At 43.5% G+C, this 19,530-nt stretch overlaps 1 protein-coding gene across 4 annotated transcripts in view; it reads right to left on the reverse strand.

Moving 5' to 3' along the window:
* The window catches only part of BOC (BOC cell adhesion associated, oncogene regulated), a 218,035-nt gene that overhangs the window by 121,981 nt on the left and 76,524 nt on the right, over nucleotides 1–19,530 (reverse strand). The gene's annotated exons all lie outside the window — the stretch shown is intronic.

Below are 19,530 nucleotides of genomic sequence, written 5' to 3' on the forward strand. Positions count from 1 at the left end.
AACTGGGTCTCTTTTCCCTGGAGAAGAGGAGACTTAGAGGGGATATGATAGAGACTTACAAGATCATCAAGGGCATAGAGAGAGTAGAGAGGGACAGATTCTTCAAACTTTCAAATAATAAAAGAACAAGAGGGCATTCAGAAAAATTGAAAGGGGACAGAATGCTAGGAAGTTCTTCTTTACCCAACGTGTGGTGGACACCTGGAATGATCTTCCAGAGGATGTAATAGGGCAGAGTACGGTACCGGGGTTTAAGAAAGGATTGGACAATTTCCTGCTGAAAAAGGGGATAGAAGGGTATAGATAGAGGATTACTACACAGGTCCTGGACCTGTTGGGCTGCCGCATGAGCGGGCTGCTGGGCACGATGGACCCCAGGTCTGACCCAGCGGAGGCATTGCTTATGTTCTTATGTTAAATCTGTGAGTTACGCTCCTAGAATGTGTGAGCATTTGCTCACAGGCTCCGCTTAGAGGAAATATAGGTTCTATGTCTAATTGGCAATACAGGTATGCCAATGAGTATCGTCCGTGTCGCATAGCTTCCACTAATTAAAAGTTCACAAACAACTTGGCAATGCCAAATACTTGGATGTTCAATGCCAATAGCCGGATAGGGCCCAGCAATGACTTATCCAGGTCTAATTTAGCTGGTGGTGGTCAGAGTTGTCACCGGCTAATTATTGATTAGAAGCAATGAACCAGGTTTAACTGTGAAAACTCTATTTCAGTAGGCTATTGAGAGAATACCCAATTCCGGCTTTTTGTTTTTAAGACCAGGAAATGGAAGAGCTCATTAAAAATAAATACAAAACAGTACAGCTACAGGTGATACTTTATAGAAACATGACAGCAGATAAAAGGCCGAATGGCCCATCAAGTCTGCCCCTTCACAGCATGCACTATCTCCTCCTCTCCCTAAGAGATCCCACATGCCTAGCACACGCTATCATGAATTCAGATACAGTCTGTCTCCAGCACCCCCACTGGGGAGACTATTCCACACATTTTTCTGTAAAGAAGTATTTTCTTTACATTACTCTTAACTTCATCCTATGCCCTCTCCTCCTGGAGTTTGCCTTCATTTGGAAAAGGCTCACCTCCATGGAGAAATTTAAACGTCTCCATCATATCCCCTGTCTCCCATCTTTCTTCCAGAGTATACATATTAAGTTCTCTAAGTCTGTCGCCATATGATTTATGACGAAGACCACTGACCAACTTTGCAGCAGCCCTCTGGACCGACTCCATCCTATTTATATCTTTTTGAAGGTGTGGTCTCCAAAATTGCACACAGCATTGTAATTGGAGCCTCACCAGAGACTTATACAATGGCATTATTAGCTCCCTTCTCCTACTGGCCATTCCTCTCCTTATGCACCCAAGCATCTTCCTGGCTTTGACCATTGCCTTTTCTACCCGTTTTGCCACCCTGAGATTATCAGACACAATCACGCCCAAGTCCTACTCTTCTTCCGTGAACAGAAGTTCTTTGCCTCCTCTACTATACTGTTCTCCTGGATTTTGCAGCCCAAGTTCATGACCCTGCAATTTTTAGCATTAAGGGCTCCTTTTACTAAGGTGCGCTAGCGGTTTTAGCGCATGCTTAGCGCGTGCTAGACGCTAACGCCTCCATAGAGCTTGCGTTAGTATTTTTCGTTTAGCGCGTGGTTTGCGCACGCTAAAAACGCTAGTGCACCTTAGTAAAAGGAGCCCTAAATCTCAGTTGCCAATTAGCAGAGCACTCTTCAAGCATTGCCAGTTTCCGCCCCATGTTATCCACGCTCTCTGGGGTGTTTATCCTATTACAGAGCTTGGCATCATCTGCAAAGAGACAAACTTTGCCAGACAGTCCTTCTGCAATATCATTCACAAAGATGTTAAACAGAGCTGGCCCAAGGACAGATTCCTGCAGCACTCCACTAACAACATCCCTTTCCTTCACTGTGCTATTTGGCACTTTGATGAGAGCTAAAAGCCAAATATCATCTCACGATAACAAATTTCTCTTTATTATGACAGGGGTTGCCATATAGCTTATTTTATGGAATTGGAAAAATTGGGATAGACTGAACTATACCTTTTGGTGGGAGTCTTTGTGTCACGTCTTTAAAATGGAACGTAATATGGCTATACAACAGGGACATTATAAGAAATTTCTAAAGATTTGGGAACCCACTGATAAAATTTTGCAAAGAGTGATAGTTGATTTTGCCCTTTGATCATGCATGTCCAGGGTGGGTGGAACATATTTTTAATTTCTTAATTTGAGTGTACTTTTTGAATATAATTAGGGGGGGTGATATATCTATTTGTCATAGATTACAATTTTAATTGTATTTAGGTGCTTTTATAGTGTAATATGATTGTATTATATGTTACACTTATTTATGGCTTCAAAATGAATAAAGATATTTAAAATAAAAATAAAAAAACTCATCCCTTTCCTTCAAGCAAACTCCATTTACCAGTACTCTGTCTCCTTCAACTTAACCAGCTTTTAATCCATTTTGTGACTTTAGGGTTCATACTGCATGCATTCAGTTTATTTATCAATCACCTATGCGGTACCTTGTCAAAAGCTTTGCTAAAGTCCAAGTACACTACATCTAGCGACCCTCCCATATAGAAACATGATGGCAGATAAAGGCTCCCTACATGCTATATAATCTCATACAGAATCCTACTGTGCACGCTGAAAGGGAGTAAAACTTAAGAGGACATTTCCTATCAACCTCCTTAGAACTGAAGGACTGTTTCACAGTAGGTATAGGCACTAATAAACCAAATGTTACACACCCATACTATAGGACAAGCATCTTAACAGAAATAATTTAGTTAACGTCCCTGGCAGTAAGTTCCCGATGACCAAGAGGTTTCCGGGCCAGTAAGGTTCGTTAAAGCAGTATTGCTGGCATGGAAACTCTCTTACCGCGGCGATGTTCAAAACGGTTCTCCATGGCTCCTACTGATCCTCGTAGCAGCCACTCAAAACCCTATACAAATGCATTACAAGGAGCTCATTAGTATTCTAATGAGCTCTCCTTGTGATGCACTAAAGGGAACACATCCCCTTTTACAATTGCAATTTTCCAGGTAGCTGTTGTGCACTCACATGATGCACGCACTACAGCTGCACCCTCCCCATACCTCCCTCCCCCCCATAAAAAAGACTTCACCCACCGTTCTCCTCTACCCAGCTGATAGCGGCTTTGGAGCTTGTATCAACTGAGAGCTGGCAAAGAGGAGAATGGTGGCTGCCGGCTTAGCTCATTCGGGGCCTCCCCTGCCAGTTCAGGAGCCCCAAATGATCAGGGCTTCCCTTGCCTGCTAGCCGTGATCAGCTTATTAGGGCTTCCCCTGCCAGCTCTAGAGCCATGATCAGGTGATTGCGGCAGGGGAAGCCCCGAGCAGCTGGGGCTCCGGAACCAGCAGGGGAAGCCCCAAATGAGCTAAGCCGGCAGCCACCACTCTCCCCTCTGCCGGCTCTCAGCTGATCATGGCTCCAGGGACACCATCAGCTGGGGAGCGGAGGAGAATGGCAGCTGCAGGCAGGAATAGGAGCTGTGCCCTCTTTTACAGGGCTACTGCATGCATATGATTTGCATGCTACTTTGTTGTGCATAGCCCTGTGAAAAAAAATCACTCCCAACACGGAATTTTTTCAGTTCCTCTTTTTCACTTAGATGTTATTTTTATTTCTGAGTAATGACTGTCATTACTGTTCTTCCTCCTCAGCCACTTCCAATGCTCAATCTCAGTAAAGATAAAAAACAGATACTAGAAAGGATTTTATATATTTTCTAAATCTGAGGTTAGGAGATGTGGGAGAAGGACCCTATAAAAAAAAAAAAGATATAAGGACGAAAACCTGTGAAATAAAAAAAAAAAAAAAGTTACGATTTTAAAAAGGGCACTCTGGGAATATATCACTTCCTTTAATCTCCATTGAGGCATCTGGTCCTTCAGACGCAACATCAATTCTGCCATCTTAAGGAGAAGCCTGAGTCACTCACCCAGTGCAGACTCTCACATGCACAGCGGTAGGTGCTATGCCTTCCACACATGAGTCACCTCTCCAGCATAGGGGCACTGTGCTGTCACATTTCTTTATAGCTAATCTAACTTCCAAAATGTTAAAAAAGGAAACATTACAAAAGGAAAAAGAATTCTCATATTTTCCCTCCCTGCTTATTTCAGATTCCTGCTCTCCCCCACCTCACCTTCCAAGCTCTGTATAAATTCAATAATTCAATTTGACAACCTTGCTAATTGGATAAATGCAACTCTGGCTCTCCATGGAAGAATTTTTTCTCTCCCTTTTTGGAGAACTGAATCTGGGAAGGGGGGCGAGGGTAGGTTTTATGTTCTTTAACAGGAATTCCATCTGCTTTTTCTTCCTCCCCTCCCCCCCCCACCTTTGCCTTCATTCATGATCTCTCCTGAATATTTACGAGTTTTTTCTTTTCCGCCCTCCCCTCCCATACCTCCTCCTCCCTCTTCTCGTATCTCTCACAATAAGCTTCAAAATGCAGCCCCCCCACCCTCCTTGCTTTAGATAAACACAGGCAGTGTCAAGTGTGAGGAGGGGATTCAACTGCCAGTCAAGGCTCAGGCCTTCAATGAAGCCTAGAGGCCTACAATAATATACTGCATGCTTTCCATATGGGAGCTAGGTTGCCCTGGGAAACGCTAACAGGCAGAACGGAGCTTAATAGAGTCCATATTCATTGTAATGCAGTGAGCTGGCTCAAGAGACTATTGCCCCTTGGGTCGGCTTTCTTTATTCTATAACCCTCTCCTTTTTTTCTCCTTTTCTTTCTTTCTTCCTTTCAAAAGACCGAGGTCGCTGAAGGGTTCTAATCTGGAGAGGTTGGAGGCTCAGAGAAAGGGACAAGTTTTGTTTTTGGAGGGGGGGTTGGGGGATGGGGAGGGAAGCGGTAGTTACTAGAGCACCAGAAGTAAAAACATGGCTAATAAGCACTACAGTGATACCAACTGTCAAAAGAGATCACTGAAGCACTCAAGCAGTCCAGTATTCACCCTGCGTTAGAAAACCACCAGCAACCCCTGATCCTGCAAGCCAGAGAGGCACCCAGTGAAAAACACAACACACAAATCTGGGTTAAAAATAGTATTTTTCATGCAACATGCAAACCAAAGCAATTTAAGAATGTAAGCGCAAGCCAGTAGTTCACCGAGCCCAGCAAACTTCAGTAGCAATGGCCAATCATGGTCACTTGAGGAAACCTGACAGATACTAAGCGGGCAATCCATTCAATGGTGGTAATCTCCATTCTGTCTGGCTAATCAGCGTTAATGGCACTGTCCTCTAGAAATCTTCCAGACTATTTTTAAAAACTTAGTTATATTATTATCGTGAAGAAATGCCAAATTGCACTCATTAGAAGTGTGTCACACTCATTTGAAGGCTATTCTCATACTCTGTGAACCTCTTTCATCAGAGGCTCACCGATCCTGATCACTGCTTTCATGAGAGGCAAGCTTAAAAGGACAAAAGGCAGGGAGACCCACCAGTAGTAGTTGGCTGATTGGTCACTTACCTCCTCACAACCAATGAGCCTTGAGGGGTGGGAATTAAAATAATTGTTGATAACACTTTTTTGTTAATATTGTTAATATATATTTATCATATACAGTACCACTTATATCTTAAGCTGTTTACATTGAATAGCAATCAGATACTTTATACTTGAATCCACCCTTTTTTCTCCACGCTTTCCAATTTATTTCTAGTGCAACATGTCTAGTGGTCTTGAATGTTAGGGTCTCGTATCTGAACTAGCAAGTTGCTTGCAGAAAACTATCAATCATGTTTTCACTCCACCTCCTTCCCAGGGAGCAGCACCTGCCCCTTAGTTTGATTTCTTCTGCTTGCAAGTTGCTCAGAAATGAATGCTACTCTCTGGGGTGAATTATATTGCAGATGCTTTGTATGATCTTAGCATAGGCCAAGACCTTGCTCATAATTCTGATATTTCCACCCATCGGATGCCCTGGATCAGACAGTGGGCAGCAGATGCTCTAAAGCTACACTATTTCTTTGTAATGTCACTGGGGTACTAATAGTTAAATACTAGTGGAAGTCAGAAAAATATTAGAGTTCAAACAAATGAACTGTCTTCTCATTCAAATTGGTAACCAAACTTCAGGATTGCAACCGTCACGTTTGAAAGTCACTCAGAGGTATAGAGTTTTTCAAGAAGAGAGTTGCGCCCTCTAGTGATGAACCAAAGTATACTTTTCAGTCGTTGCAACTTTATTATTGCTGGTTACGCTCCAAGTTTGATTCCAAAAATAAATAAATAAATAAATAAATGACTTTACAGTTTTTCAAACACTTGTATGAAAATACTTTGCTTTTTCTTATCTTTACAAATCTTTTCAAATGAACATCGCTCTGTGAGTAAGTTGAGAGCAGCTTGATAATTCAGTTTATAACAGGTTCGGGGTCTCTACGTGGCCCCGTTTCGATTCCTTCTTCAGGAGACCCTATTATATGTAAACTGAAAAACCTTTTCAATGCTTATAGAATGCTTCAAGATTGCGATGTGGTAACATCGTCAAAAGAACGCTGTCGGTGCTGAAAATTTAAACTGTCAGTCGCAATCTTGAAGCATTCTATAAGCATTGAAAAGGTTTTTCAGTTTACATATAATAGGGTCTCCTGAAGAAGGAATCGAAACGGGGCCATGTAGAGACCCCGAACCTGTTATAAACTGAATTATCAAGCTGCTCTCAACTTACTCACAGAGCGATGTTCATTTGAAAAGATTTGTAAAGATAAGAAAAAGCAAAGTATTTTCATACAAGTGTTTGAAAAACTGTAAAGACATTTATTTATTTATTTTTGGAATCAAACTTGGAGCGTAACCAGCACTAATAAAGTTGCAACGACTGAAAAGTATACTTTGGTTCATCACTAGAGGGCGCAACTCTCTTCTTGAAAAACTCTATACCTCTGAGTGACTTTCAAACGTGACGGTTGCAATCCTGAAGTTTGGTTACCAATTTGAATGAGAAGACAGTTCATTTGTTTGAACTAAAGCTACACTAAGCAGGCTTCCCTTTTAGGGGCAGATGCTCTTTGGCAAGGGCCAAGATGATCTGATGGCCAGTGTGATGGACCGTTGCCCCAAGTCCTTACTGGACAGCAGACCCCCGGACAGGTCAGAGTTTGGGTCGGGGCAATTTTTAAGGCTCCCAAAGATTTTGTACATATTTGGGAGGTCAAATGATGCAAAGGCCCTTTCAGGAATCGCATCAGATTCAGCGGGGGCAGGAGGAGACAGTAAGCCTCAGGCTCTTATCCCTCACCAGCCACTAAGAAAGCATAATATTGCCAGGCCAGTGGCTGAGCTCCCCTCCCCCAGATATGGGGCAGACTGTCGGCTGTTTAGTCGGTCTGGTCTCAGATTGAAGCAGACTGCTGGGTGCTAGAAGTAATCTGGGAGGGGTACAAAATCAAGTTCTATGTCCCCCTGCCAGACTGCTTTGTAACCTCTCTAGCCAGCTGGAGAGAGCCCTCAAACTTAGGGCAACCAGTTAAAAGGCTGCTGGCACTTCAGGTCATAGAGCTGGACCCGAATGCAGGCTTGGACAGATACTCCATATACTTCATCGTGTCAAAGAAAGGCTCACACGACTTGGCGCCGGGGGAATTTCTAATCTCCCTCAATCTGTTGGAGGCCTATCTTCACATTCATATTTTCACAGCCCACAGAAGGCACTTGCAATCTCATGTGATGTAGCAGCATTTTAAGTTCTTCATGCTCTCCTTCAGCCTGGACATGGCACCTTGCACTTTTACCAAGGTGAAGGTAGTGGTAGCAGCCCACCTCTGCAAAGCTGTGATTCAGGTGCACCCATATTTGGATGACTGGCTTATCAGAGCTCCATCCAAGGAGGAAAGGGGATTCAAAGAGGGTTTGGACAAGTTCCTGAAGGATAAGGGGATTGAGGGATATAGATAGAGGTAGAGATAGGATTATGGAAGGGTATAGATAGAAGAAAACTGGGGATTGAAAGGTTTTAGACAAAGGATCACTTACAGGGCCGCCACCGGAGTGGACTGCTGGGCACGTTGGACCTCTGGTCTGACCCAGCGGAGGCAACTTCTTATGTTCTTAAAGCGAACTGGTGGTTTTGAGAGTGGTGCATCTCTTCCAGAACTTAGGCTGGATAGTCAACCTCAAGAAGAGTCAGCTGGAGTACCTGGGAGTCTTGTTTGACACAGCTTTGGGCTTAGTGTTTCTTCCAGAACCACACAGACTGAGGCTCCAGAAGCAGATTTCAGAGCTGCTCCAGAGAGCGACTCCCACAGATGGCATTATCTGCAGGTCCTGGGTTCGATGGCAGCAACCATATAGGTGGTTCCTTGGGCCAGAACACACATGAGACCTCTCCAAGATCCTTCTCTTCTCTTGCTGGTCCCCTCAGTCAGACTCACTACAACAGTCGCTCCCCTGGCTACCTACAGCAAAGAACAGACTGTGGTGGCAGCTGAGGTCAGTCACCTTTCCAGGGGCATGCCTCTTCATATCTCCTCCTGGAAGATACTAACGACTGATGCCAGCCTTTATGATTAGGGGAGGGGGGGTCACTGCAATGGACACCGGCTCAGTAGTGGTCCATAAATCACCTGGAACTCAGAGCCATTTGTCTAGCACTTCAGAAACTAGAAAAGTCTCTGGAAGGCAAGGCAGTCAGAGTCTTCTCGTACAGTAAGACTGCGGGAGCATATGTAAACAGGTAAGGCAGCACCAGAAGTGCCCCGTTGCACCTAGAAGCTCAACTCCTCTTCCAGTGGGCAGAAGCTCACTTGCAGGCTCTATCAGCCTCACACGTAGCAGGAGTGGAAAATGTGCAGGCCGACTTTCTCAGTCAGTAGACACTCGACCCGGGGGAATGGTCATTTTCTCTACAGGCATTCAACAGGCGTTCGATACCATATTTCAGCAGTGAAGGCCTTCACAGATGGATCTGATGGCCTCGGTAGTGAACATCAAGACGCCACATTTTTACAGCCAAAAATTCAAGCTTGGAAGTCAGGGATTTGACACATTCCCGTGACCCATGCTTGATCAAATCATTTGCAGGATTGCAATCCATCCTGGCTTGGTAGTCCTAGTAGCAGACCATATGCAGACATAGTACGTCTCTCCAGAGGGACGATGGCCTCAGACTACCGGTCCAAGTGGATTTGCTCACCAGGGACTGGTTCTTATCGAGAATTCAGAACACTAGAATTTGCCTCTGATTGGAAGAAAATTGCTGAAGAGGAAGCTAAACTAAACTAAACTAAACCTTGGGTTTATATACCGCACCATCTCCACGAATGCGGAGCTCGGCACGGTTTACAGGAAGAAGGATGAGAGAGGAACTACAGTGGAGAGATTAAAGAGTTAGGTGTAAAGGGGAAGGTGAGAGGCCTAAGAGGGGGGAAGTGTTACAGTTTTGAGAATAGCCAGGTTTTTATGTGTTTGCGGAAGAGTTGGAGGGAGCTTGAGGTTCGGAGTGGGGAGGTGAGGTTATTCCAGATCTCAGTGATTCTAAAGGGGAGGGATGACCCAAGTTTGCCTGCATGGGAAATACCTTTTATGGAAGGGAAGGATAGTTTAAAAATTTGGGAGGATCTGGAGGAAGTAGGGGTTGGGGAGTTCCAGGATAGAGGGATAACGGCAGGAAGGATGCCATGTAGGATCTTGTAGGCCAGACACGCACATTTGAAGTGGATCCTGGGGATTACTGGGAGCCAATGGAGCTTAGACAGGAGTGGTGAGACGCGATCAAATTTGCTTTTCGCGAAAACAAGCTTAGCTGCGGCGTTCTGAATCCGCTGAAGTCTGTGGAGGCTTTTCTTGGTTAGGCTGAGGTAGATAGAATTGCAATAATCCAATCTGGAGAGGATGATGGATTGTACTAGGACTGCGAAGTGTTTTTGGTGAAAATAGGGTCTGACTTTCCTTAGCATGTGAAGGCTGAAGAAGCATTTCTTCACCAGGGATTGGAGATGTTCGTTGAAGGATAGAGAAGAGTTTAAGGTGACACCCAGAACTTTGCTTGAGAACTCGAGCTGTAATGGGGGGCCGGAGGACAATGGGATGGAGGAAGGTAGATGGTCTAATATTGGGCCGAGCCAAAGGAGTTTTGTTTTGGACTCGTTTAGTTTCATATGCATTGTGAATGCCCAGGATTGGAGGTTCTTTATGCATGAGGATATGTTCGTGGAGAGGTTAGTGATGTTCGAGTCGGTCTCAAGGAGGACGAGGATGTCATCAGCGTAAGTGTAAAGAGTTTCAAGGGGGGATAGTTGGAGTAGTTTCAGGGAGGACATGTAAATGTTAAAGAGGATTGGGGAGAGGGGTGAGCCTTGTGGGATACCACAAGTTGGGGTCCAGGGGGAGGATGAGGTGCCGCTCATGTTAACCATGTAAGAGCGGGAGCGCAAGAATTTGGAGAACCAATCAAGAACTATGGAGCTAATGCCTATCTCGGAGAGTTGGAAAATTAGAATGTTGTGGTGGACAACGTCAAAAGCTGCGGAGAGGTCGAATTGTAGAAGGACAGCAAACTTGTTACGAGAATGCAGTTGCTGAACCTTAGAGATTAGAGAGGCCAATAGGGATTCAGTGCAGAAGTTGGGTCTGAAGCCATATTGGTAAGGTAAGAGGATGGAGAATCTTTCTAAGTAGGAAGAGAGCTGGGTAGATATGATAGACTCGAGCAGTTTGGTGAGGAGAAGCTGTGCAGTGATTGGCTAAATTAGCCTGGGGAATGATTTCTTGCAAAAATGATTAGTGGATAATGTTAGAGAGGCAGTGCTCAGTAAAAGAGAAATGGCTAAAGGTTGCCGTACTTTTGGAGTTCTAAACCATGTTGCTCATTAAAATTGACTGAGTATAGCTGAAGGCACGATGCAGTTGAAATATTAAGCCCTGACACAGTCATTGTGGTGAAACGGGGAATTTCCCTGTCAGGTATTGGATATCTGGGTACTTACAGCATGGTGGATTTGCAAAGCAAGAACTGCCATGGACACAGCCAATTACCTTTTCACTTTTTGTGCTTGGTGCCATTCATATTCTCAGTGCTAGGTACTGATGTGGTTGAGTTTTCTCCTAAATGGCAGCCTAATTTTCAGTAAGGAGTGGAATTTATTTAGACCCATGAAGCTCAACTGAGTTCTTTTTCTCCTCTTCTTTCTTTTTCTGTTTTTGTGGGTGGCAGTAGGGCTCTGTGTGTTGTTGTAGCCTGAACTGAATATAGCTGGCTAACTGGTAGCTTTTCAAGAGATTAAGAGATTGCAGCAGAAATTCCAATCTCGACTGGGGATGCTTAAAAACACCAATGGAATGATATTGAGTGATCCAGAAAGCATTAAAAAGAGATGGAAAGGATATAAGGAACATTTATACAAACAAGGCAATGAGGATAACATTGGGAAAATTGAACCGGAAGCTAAAGCCAAAGAAGAACCAGATATTTTAAAAGAAGACGTCATAGCAGCGATTAAAGCTTTATCGAAAAACAAATCACCTGGTATCAACGGTATTCCAATTGAATTAATAAAAGGTTCAGAAGGTGCTATCATGGCTCTCACTCAACTGATCAATAGATTTGGAAGGAAAAAACATGCCCAACCAATTGGAGAAGATCACTGTTCATACTTATACTGAAGAAAGGTGACACCAAGGACTGTAACTACAGAACAATTGCGTTATTTCCACATGCCAGCAAAATATTGCTGAAAATACAACAAAGGCTCCAGTCACGTTGAGCAAGAACTACCCAAAGTTCAGGCTGGTTTCAGAAAAGGTCAAGGAACAAGAGACATTATTGTCAATGTTAGATGGATATTGGAGAAGAGCAGAGAATACCAAAAATCTCTATAAATTTGCTTCATCGCCTACAGCAAAACTTTTGACTGTGTGGATCACAAACTATGGAGAACTCTAATGCAAATGACCACTGAAGAGATTGTCACTCCACCGGTGGTCAATGACTCCCTCCCCACTCCTCAAATATGTGAAAGAAACCGTGAAAACCTGTCTGTATAACAGCAGCACCTCGTATGGGTAATCCTAGTAGAGCAGCAAGCAGGTGTATGGAGTAGCCTGGTGGACAGTGTAGAAAACCTTAGAGAGGGTGATCTAGGCCCTAATCCCACCCTACCCACTACATTTATGGTAGAAAGTGTTAGCTCACCAAAACCCTACTATACTGCCATATAGGTGACACCTGCAGCCATAAAGCCTACTGGGGTGGTAGACAGGTGGGTATAGTAGGTTTTGGAGGGCTCACCATACATTATTATAAGGGGGTTTTGGTGAGATGTACACCTGGTACCCTTTATGTGAAGTTCACAGCAGTACCCCCTAAGATGCTCCACTGCTCTGATGGCATGTCTGTGTGGCCAGTGTAGTATAAATGATGGCCCCCGCCTATGTCCAAATGACTTGTTTTGGAAGTTTTGAACTTGAACATTTTTCTTTTAAAAAAAATGGCTGAAAAAAATCCTTAAGGGCCAAGATTTATTTATTTATTTATTCATTCACTTTTCTATACTGTTCTCCCAGGAGAGCTCAGAACAGTTTACATGAGTTTATTCAGGTACTCGAGCATTTTTCCCTGTCTGTCCTAGCGGGCTCACAATCTATCTAATATACTTGAGGCATTGATATTTAGATAGCTGATTTTCGAAAATAAGACAGACATCTTGCGGTTTCGAAAATGGATGTTTTTACATCCCAATTTTTGGACACATTTCTCAAGATGTCCAAATCGGACTTAGACGCACTATCGAAAATGGCCCTCCATGTCTGTAGCTGGTGTAATTACAGGTGCCTAGATTTTAGGTGCACTGATTCAGGGTCACACTTGTATTCTAGAATCTGGGAGCCTAGGTGCCATTATAGAATAGGCTCTCTCCAAGCAACATTGGGACACCTAAAAGAAGGTGCCCACTTATAGAATTGCCCCATTAAGTGTAAGGGCGCCCTTCACTCAGACCTTACTCACTGCCTACCATATTCCATATTGTCATCTAAGTGTGAATTAGTACATTCAACAGCCCATTTTAGATAGATTGTGGGAAGGCAAATTATTGATGTGCTCAGGTCTCTCTGTAATTTACATAAGGTTCAACATATGTATTTGCCAGAATGCCCAACAGGAACAGCAATTTTATAGACACCTCCCCCCCCCCTTAAAAATAAGAGAGTATCCCAATTTCTTCAATGAACGCTGCTGCAGCCAGAACACTGAGTTCCTGGCTGCAGGCCCCACCCAATTCAGGCCTTCTATCTCTAAAAGAGGCCAGTGATGGGTTAGGCAACTTAAAACCCCCCACCCTACATAATGACCCCTTACCCACTATTCAACCTATCTCCCTATGCAGACATGAGTCATACCCTACTATTCTTTCCTTATATCTCCCTTAAACATTGCAATGGCCTCCTCCCCTGCTCTTACTAGGGCTCTTCCTGATCCCCCATCAGCACCCAAGTTTAAAATGGCACCTCTTATGTCCTATCAGTAGTCTTACAGTACTCCAGCTAAGGTTCAAGCTGTTCTATGACATTCTTTTCTCTGAGAAATGCTTAATTTTTGTGCACTAACTTATACCTTTGACGTATCTGACTATTTGTCCAAACTCCTGTGTTTCTCCTCATGTACATACCTAATTAGGTCCCTAGTATAGGACCTGCATCGTTCTAGTACTACTACTAAGCCAGGGGGAGATCCGGGAAATTACAGACCGATAAGCCTCACTTCAGTGACGGGCAAAATGGTAGAAACAATTATAAAAAAATAAAATTGTGGAGCACATAGACAAACATGATTTAATGAGACCACGATGGGTTCAGCCGAGGGAGATCTTCCTCACAAATTTGCTTGACTTCTTTGAAGATATGAATAAACATGTGGATAAAGGTGAGCCGGTTGATATAGTGTATTTAGATTTTCAGAAAGCTTTGATAAAGTTCCTCATGAGAGGCTCCTGAGAAAATTAAAGTGTCATGGGATAAGTGGCAAAGTTCAGTTGTGGATTAGGAATTGGTTATCGGATAGAAAACATAGGGTAGGGTTAAATGGCCATTTTTCTCAATGGAGGAGAGTAAATAATGAAGTGCCGCAGGGGTCTGTACTAGGACCGGTGCTATTTCACTTATTTATAAATGATCTGGAAATTGGAACAACAAGTGAGGTGATTAAATCTGCACATGACACTAAACTGTTCAAAGCTGTTAAAACGAATGCTGATCGTGAAAAATTGCAGGTGGACCTTAGAAAATTAGAAGACTGGATGTCCAAATGGCAGATGAAATTTAATGTGGACAAATGCAAAGTGATGAACATTGGGAACAATAACCTGAATCACAGTTACCGGATGCTAGGGTTCACCTTGGGGATTAGCGCCCAAGAAAAGGATCTGGGTATCATTGTAGACAATACGATAAAACCTTCCACCCAATGTGCAGCGGCGGCCAAAAAAGCAAACAGGATGCTAGGAATTATTTAAAAAGGGATGGTTAATAAAACTAAGAATATTATAATGCCCCTCTATCGCTCCATGGTGCGATCTCATCTGGAGTTATTGCATTCAATCTGGTCTCCTTATCTCAAGAAAGATATAGTGGCGCGAGAAAAGGTTCAAAGAAGAGCGACCAAGATTGTAAAGGGGATAGAACTCCTCTCATATGAGGAAAGACTAAAACGGTTAGGACTCTTCAGCTTGGAAAAGAGATGGCTGAGGGGAGATATGATTGAAGTCTACAAAATCCTGAGTGGAGTAGAATGGGTGCAAGTGGATCGATTTTTCACTCCATCAAAAATTACAAAGACTAGGGGGACACTCGAAGTTACAGGGAAATACTTTTAAAACCAATAGGAGGAAATTTTTTTTCATTCAGAGAATAGTTAAGCTCTGGAACGTGTTGCCAGAGGATGTGGTAAGAGTGGATAGCATAGCTGGTTTTAAGAAAGGTTTGGACAATTTACTGGAGGAAAAATCCATAGTCTGTTATTGAGAAAGATATGGGGGAAGCCACTGCTTGCCCTGGATCGGTAGTATGGAATATTGCTACTCCTTGGGTTTTGGCCAGGTACTAGTGACCTGGATTGGCCACCGTGAGAACGGGCTACTGGGCTTGATGGACCATTGGTCTGACCCAGTAAGACTATTCTTATGTTCTTATGTACTATTTATTATTTCTATAGCGCTGAAAGGTGTAAGCAGCGCTGTACATTTTAACATACAATAGACAGTCCCTGCTCAGAAGAGCTTACAATCTAATTTAGACAGGACATTTCAGGGTTGGGGAGATAATGGTAGAGGAAATGATACAGTGGGTCTAGGTATCTGACAGCAGTGAGTGGGAGTTAAGAGTTGGCCTTCTCTGCTCTGCCTCCATGCTGTCTATAGTCTTTCAGAGGGTTGGCCTCCCAAATTGGTTACAATAATCCAGGTGAGGTCTCACCACACTGTAGAGATGAGGCATTATCTTTTTTCATTCTGGGTATATCTCTCTCTATAATCTCCAGCATCCCCCTTGCTCTGCTCACCACCTCATCACATTCTTTCACTTCTTTCAAGTCAGGCACAATCACCCCAAGGTCTCCCTGCTGGAGACAAACTCAGCAGAAAAATCAAAATACTGTGGCTCAGCAGGAAGTGACTCATTGTTGAATTTGGCTTCAGTTTAAAAATAATTTCATCTTTAACTAATTAGGTAAGTAACAATATGGTGGTAGTTTAAGAACATAAGGCACATATGGCTGTCTTAATGAGATCTAATTTTGGAACCCGTTTGAGCATTTCTACTTTTAATTAAGTACAGGTGTGCCAACATGCCTGACCATTTCTATCGGCATCAAAATAAAGACTTTAATTGTACCTAATTTAGATTTAGTTAATACATAAAGGTTTATAAATCTTTCAGCTTTCTATTTTGTGTAACATATCCATTTAACTTTACATTTTTTGAGCCCAATACATATTTTGGAATGTAATTAGAAGCATACTAATATTAATCTTGTTAGAGGGTTGTTTTTCTCAATGGGTCTTTTGTTACCTCAGCCCCTGCAGACAAACTGAGTGGGTCTTTGGTTCTCCAATTTCCTTTGCTATTACTTTGCCTTAATGCAGTATAGATTGTTTTCTCTTGTTCTTTTTATGTGGTTCTTTTGTTTTCTATATGTTTACAGAAAAAGAAAAACGAACAAAAAGAATAGCTCAAAAATAAAGTATTAACATCAAGGATCTCATTGCAAAACAAGGGCGGAAAGAAAGACGACCCAGTGACCCAGGCCAGCTATGCAGGAGATTCTGGGTTCAATTCGAAGATCTGGCTGCTGCTCCCCTAATCAGCCTTGGCGTTTGTAGGTTCCCCAGAGTCCCCGCCATCTCTCCCAGCAAGTACAACTGGTGAGATATGGCACGTCACCTGGATTCCCTGGAAATGTGTTAGCACATGGGAAGCACAGCCCTACCAGGTCATACACCATTATTAAGTGCTTAGGGTAGCGATTTTCAACCTTTTTCAATTCGCAGCACACTTACAAGGAATACTATCAATTTTTTTAACAATATAAGAACATAAGAATTTCTGCTGCTGGGTCAGACCAGTAGTCCATCACGCACAGCAGTCCACTCACGCAGCGGCCCTCTGGTCAAAGACCAGCACCCTAACTGAGCCTAGCCCTACCAGAGCCCGTTCTTGTTCAGCAGGAACTTGTCTAACTTTGTCTTGAATCCCTGGAGGGTGTTGTCCCTTATAACAGCCTCGGGAAGAGCGTTCCAGCTTTCTACCACTCTCTGGGTGAAGAAGAACTTCCTTACGTTTGTATGGAATCTATTCCCTTTCAACTATAGAGAGTGCCCTCTCGTTCTCCCTATCTTGGAGAGGGTGAACAACTTGTCCTTATCTACTAAGTCTATCCCCTTAAGTACCTTGAATGTTTCGATCATGTCCCCTTTCAATCTCCTCTGTTCGAGGGAGGAGAGGCCCAGTTTCTCTAATCTTTCGCTGTACGGCAGCTCCTCCATCCCTTTAACCATCTTAGTCGCTCTTCTCTGGACCTTTTTGAGTAGTACCATGTCCTTCTTCATGTACGGCGACCAGTGCTGGACGCAGTACTCCAAGTGAGGGCGCACCATGGCCCGGTACTGCGGCATGATAACCTTCTCTGATCTGTTCGTGATCCCCTTCTTTATCATTCCTAGCATTCTGTTTGCCCTTTTTGCCGCCACCGCCGCACATTGCGTGGACAGTTTCATCAACTTGTTGATCAGAACTCCCAAGTCCCTTTCCTGGGAGGTCTCTCCAAGTACCGCCCCGGATATCCTGTATTTGTGCATGAGATTTTTGTTACCGACATGCATCACTTTACACTTATCCACGTTGAACCTCATCTGCCATGTCAATGCCCATTCCTCGAGCCTGATTATGTCACTTTGCAGATCTTCGCAATCCCCCTGCATCTTCACTTATCTGAACAACTTTATATTGTCCACAAATTTAATCAACTCGCTCGTCGTACCTATGTCCAGATTGTTTATAAAGATGTTAAAGAGCACGGGTCCAAGCACCGAGCCCTGCGGCACCCCACTGGTGACGCTCTTCCAGTCCAAGTATTGTCCATTTACCCCCACTCTCTGTTTCCTATGCTCCAGCCAGTTTTTAATCCACGTGAGTATTTCACCCTCAATTCCATGGCTCGCAATTTTCCGAAGTAGTCGTTCATGAGGAACCTTGTCGAACGCCTTCTGAAAATCCAGATATACAATGTCGACCGGATCGCCCTTGTCTATCTGTCTGTTTACTCCCTCAAAGAAGTGCAGCAAGTTTGTCAAACACGATCTGCCTTTGCTAAAATCGTGCTGACTGGTCCTATCAGCCCGTGTCCGTCAAGGTGATCAATGATGCTGTCCTTTATCAGTGACTACCATCTTTCCCGGTACCGAGGTCAGACTCGCAGATCTGTAATTTCCCGGATCTCCCCTCAAACCTTTCTGTTATCATTTAACAAATTAGTACTAGGATTGTGTTTTAAAGTTCAATAATTAAAATTTTCTTCATTGTGTTATCTTTACAGCCACAAATACCATGCATTCAAAAACAACCAGAAGTGCAGAAGTAAACAGCCAGCACCGGTGGATATCTTTGCACAATGTATCAAGTGGCTTATTCTGTGGCAATCCCAAGGAAAGCTCAGGAGCAGCTGATAACAGCACTGTATGCATATCCTAGAACAGTGTCTCGCAAACATTGTCAAGCCACGGCACACTAAACGTAGTGACTGCGGCTTGAGGCATCTGGAAGTGTGCGGGCATTGACACAATGATGTCACGAGCATGCGTGACGTCATCACGTCGACATCCGTGCATGCGTGAAGGCCCTGCAGATGGGCCCTGAGCCGCCAGTAGGGGGTGGCAGAAAGGAAGACGCATGGAGAGGAGACGTGCTGACGCCGTCTGATTGCCTACATGATGTGCCTCTAGCCGTGAGCAGTCAGCCGGCGCCTCTCCTCCTCCCCAGCATTTCACGGCACACCTGAAATCTCAGGCACACAGTTCACAATACACTGTCCTAGAAAAGTGACAATTGAGTCCAATTCTTAAAAAAAACAAAAAAACAACCATGATATACAAAATCTAAAGCTATTCTGACAAAAAAAACCTACATGCTATCCTCCAGATTCTCTATATGGCAACTATGCAACTTAACTGTTTAACAAACCAATCAGTGCTGATAATTGTCCACTAACAAGCAATGATCAGCTCTAATTGTAACTAATTAGAATTTACAAGCACAATCTTTAAGCATATTCTATAAACTGGTACATAAATTCTAAGGTGTGGATCTCAAAAGGGGGTGTGGTCATGGGAGGGGCATGGGCGGGTCAAAGGCATTCCTAAAAACTGCACGCACTGTTATAGGATATGCCTGATCTGTGCAGAATTTAGGCATGGGCATTTACACAATGCTTTGTCATAAATGGTCATGCCTAAATTTTACTCACGGGGCCAATCTCTAGATGTATTCTATAAACTGCGCCTAACTTTAGGCATGATTTAAAGAATACTACTAAGCATTTTTTCCTTCCTGCACCAATTTTTTCAATGAAATATATAAACTTTACCCCTATGTGCACAAAGAAAAGAAGCGAGACCTAATCAATGAATCCAAGAGCAGAAAACAGAGCAAGCCATAACTGTGTTCATTAAAACAGAGGTATTAAGATGGCTGTGATGTACTATTCAGAAATCCACCAAAACCCTTATCAGCGACAGCACAAACTATACTTTCACAAGCAATTACACTCCTCCGTCCGTATTCACGGGGGTTGGGGTGGGGCTGACCCGCGAATACAGAAAAACCGCAAATAACTTTTTAGATGTTATTTGCGGGTTTTTTGTTAAAACCCTCGGGAATATGATAAAATTGTGAATAAAAAAATCTCAGCACTACCAGCACGACCTACCAACGCCAATCTCTAACTCCAG

Source organism: Geotrypetes seraphini, chromosome 4 (assembly GCF_902459505.1).
Source record: "Geotrypetes seraphini chromosome 4, aGeoSer1.1, whole genome shotgun sequence".
Taxonomy (NCBI): domain Eukaryota; kingdom Metazoa; phylum Chordata; class Amphibia; order Gymnophiona; family Dermophiidae; genus Geotrypetes; species Geotrypetes seraphini.